The sequence below is a fragment of the Carlito syrichta genome, unplaced genomic scaffold (assembly GCF_000164805.1).
Source record: "Carlito syrichta isolate Samal-C Ts95f unplaced genomic scaffold, Tarsius_syrichta-2.0.1 Scaffold307691, whole genome shotgun sequence".
NCBI classification, from domain to species: domain Eukaryota; kingdom Metazoa; phylum Chordata; class Mammalia; order Primates; family Tarsiidae; genus Carlito; species Carlito syrichta.
In genome coordinates this window covers 667018-670416 of record NW_007251787.1, presented here as the reverse complement: position 1 = coordinate 670416, position 3399 = coordinate 667018, and the positions used below count along the sequence as shown (strand labels likewise).

The 3399-nt window shown below is 41.8% G+C and overlaps 1 pseudogene; it reads right to left on the bottom strand.

The window, feature by feature from the left end:
* Positions 1 to 1623: 1623 nt before the first annotated feature.
* On the bottom strand, positions 1624 to 2533 carry LOC103266957 (annotated as a pseudogene).
* Between the last annotated feature and the right edge of the window lie 866 nt (positions 2534 to 3399).

Sequence of the window (3399 nt, the reverse complement as noted above, 5' to 3'; positions counted from 1 at the left end):
AGTCATATATGAATATATACGTGAATTTGGAGGTTGTGGGGTAAGAAGAAGTGGCTTTTTCTTCATGAGTATCTATTAGAGGGTTCGTAAAAAGAGAGATACCTCAGGTTGGCATTTCAAAATAAATGGAAGAACACTCTGGTGAGTGGGCAGTGAGGATATAGCAGTAAGGGATTTTCATTAAGTGGAAAGCATAAAAGTATGCCATGTGAAATGGGAAACCATAGGTCACTTGGTATTGTTGGATTGTGGAATATGTGGAGGTGGATGACAGATATAGGGAAGGGGGGTTGTGGAAGTGGAGATGACCAGTGAAGGGCAATGTTCGGATCCTAAAAGATCTTAAATGATAAGATTGATGGTTTTGTGAGTCTTTTTATTTTGTTGAGTCACTGAGTTACCAGATTACTACATTCACTTTACCCATGCAATTCCTTCCAATTCTTTCATCTCGCTAATCTCTGCTTCAGATTCCTTCTTTGACTGCCATTCACTAGTTCCTTTTATGTGTTCTACATGAATCTCCAAAAGCAATTTTTTTGTTTTTGAGTTGGAGTCTCATTCTGTCGCCCAGGATGGAGTGCAGTGGCACGCTCACGGCCACCGCACTCTTGACTTGCTAGGCTGAGGTGATCCTTCCACCTTAGCCTTCCAAGTAGCTGGAACTACAGACACACACCACCACACCTAGGTAATTTTTGTGATTTATTGTAGAGACGAGGTCTCACCCAGTTGCCCAGGCTGGTCTCAAACCTCCGGGCCCAGGCAATCTTCTCGTCTTGGCCTCCCTTATCTCTCAGCCGAGATTACAAGCTGAGCCACCACGCCTGACCTCCAAAAGCAATTTCAATGTCTTTTTACTGGGTTCAGACACTCACACAGAATATCATCAATAACCTTTGCATCGTCTCATAGTACAAATGCTGATGTGATTACTTGGTGCTACCTCTTTTTTAAACTAGATCACCAAGGGGTTTTAACCATTTTTCAAAACATATTTCTTTTATATAATCCTGAAAACATAGGTATTCATTTTCTATTATGGTCAATCAGGAACTTATATGAAAAAGTCCCAAACTTCAAAGGCTGCTAAATTTTATAGATGATTATTGTCTCTGATATTCACTTTATTTAGGGTTTCAAAATTAAAAAAAGAAAACTTTAATTGCCCATAAAGAAATTACTTCAATTAGATCTTTAAACCTATACAGCTCTAAATAAGTAAAAGGAAACACAATTTTCAAGAAGTGTTATAGATATATTTTAAACTTTAGCCTTGCCTTAGAGCAGCCTCCTCTCATTAGTTTTGTCTGCTATTTTGATCTTATCCTGTCCCTGTCTGCCTAGACAACCAGCCCATCTACTTCCCAACACCATCGAGTTCTTTCTTCTTTATTCACACCCCACACTATCCTTGTTCTTTTGTGAGAGGTAGGCTTGTTCGTTCTTTGGAGAACCTTCTTCCTTTCCCAAGAAGCTGAATTTATAGTTCCTTTGTTCTTTCCCTCAAATAGCCACTGCTTAATAAGCTCCAGAATTTTAACTCTATTGATGGTGGGCAGTGCTCCATTTTTTCCTGTTTAGAGAATCTTCTGAGACTCTCTTTGAAATGGTTCCACCCTATTAGGAGAATTTTCGATCTATAGCCCTACACAGAGCATCTTCAACCTCCTTGTTCCTCAGGGTGTACACCACAGGGCTTAGTAGGGGAGTGAGGACAGTGCAGGTCACTGAGATCAACTGATCCTGATCTCTGGTGTTCTCTGACTCGGGGCTTGAGGTAGGCAATGGAGGCACAGCCATAGTGGACAATGACTACAGTGATATGAGAAGCACAGGTGGCAAAGGCCTTTTTCCTGTCCTTGGCAGAGGCAATGTTGAGTATGTTGGAGTTGATGAGGATGTAGGAGATGAAGACAAAACCCATGGGAATCAAGATCACCAGCACACTGATGACCACAGTCAGGATCTCATTGACAGTGGTGTCAATGCAGGAGAGCTTCGTCACGGGTTGGATGTCATAGAAGAAGTGGGCCGCCTCTGTGGTGCAGAAGGGCAGCCTGAACACAGCTGACACAATCAGCCCAATGCTGCAAGCCCCCCACACTAGCTGGTCACACACTCTCTTGCTCATGATGACTGAGTACCTCAGGGGGCTGCAGATGTCCACATAGTGGTCATACCCCATTGCTGTGAGCAGGAAGCAGTTGTTGATGGCCAAGGTAATGAAGAAGAACATCTGAGTGGCACAACTTGCCAAGGAAATGGACTGACTAAGGCCTATAAGGTTAAAGAGCATCCTTGGTATAATGATAAGTGTGTACACAGTCTCTGAAGCTGACAGCATGCTAAGGAAGAAGTACATGGGGATGTGAAGGTGATGGTCAAGGCTAATGATGGTCACAATAATGACATTGCCTGCCAGGGTGAATATGTACAATGTAAGAAACACAACGAAGAGGGTAGGTTGGTGTTCGTGGAAACTGGAAAAACCTTAAAAAATAAACTCACTCACCAAAGTGTGATTCTCTTTTTTTTTTTTTTGAGTTGGAGTCTCACTCGGTCGCCCAGACTGGAGTGCAGTGGCCACTCCCGGCCACCACAGCCTCGCCTGCTGGGATCCAGCGATACTTCAGCCTCAGCCTTCCGAGTAGCCGGAATTACAGGCGTGCGCTACCACGCCCAGCTGATTTTTTGATTTATCGTAGAGATGAGGTCTTGCTGCCCAGGCGGGTCTCGAGCCTGCAGGCTCAGGCAATCCACTCACCTCAGCCTCCCAAAGGCACGGGATTACAGGCTGAGCCACCAAGCCCGGCTGATTCTCTTTCTTCATTAAATCATAGAAGGTATCTAAGAAAGAAAACATTATATAAGGGACCTAGATGAATGATATCTGTCAAATGGTAGCCTGGACAAATTCTTGTGGTTAATCTATCTTAGGTCTCCTCTGATTAATATTCACATTCATACTTATTTATTTTAGGAGTGGAAAGTGGAGAAACATTATTTTCTCATAATAACAAAGTACATGGACTTAGACTCTAATGTTGTAAACTCATTTCCTAGTTCTAGAATAGGCTAACTTATTTTGCACAGGGACTTATCTCTAGAACCAGTTTCTTCATCTTCATGTGGATGACAACATATAACTGTTGATAGAAAAAATTTATACTAAGTATAATCCTTATATTAAAATGTGTATTAAAATTTGAATTTCTCTGATGATTAGTGATGCTGAGCATTTTTTCATATTTTGTTGGTTGCTTTTATGTCTTCCTTTGATAAGCATCTGTTCATGTCCTTTGTCCAAGGCTCAGTCCTCACTTTCATGCAATATACCTATGTAACAAGTCCTCACATGTACCCCATGAGTCTAAAAATAGTAAAAAATAAATAAAA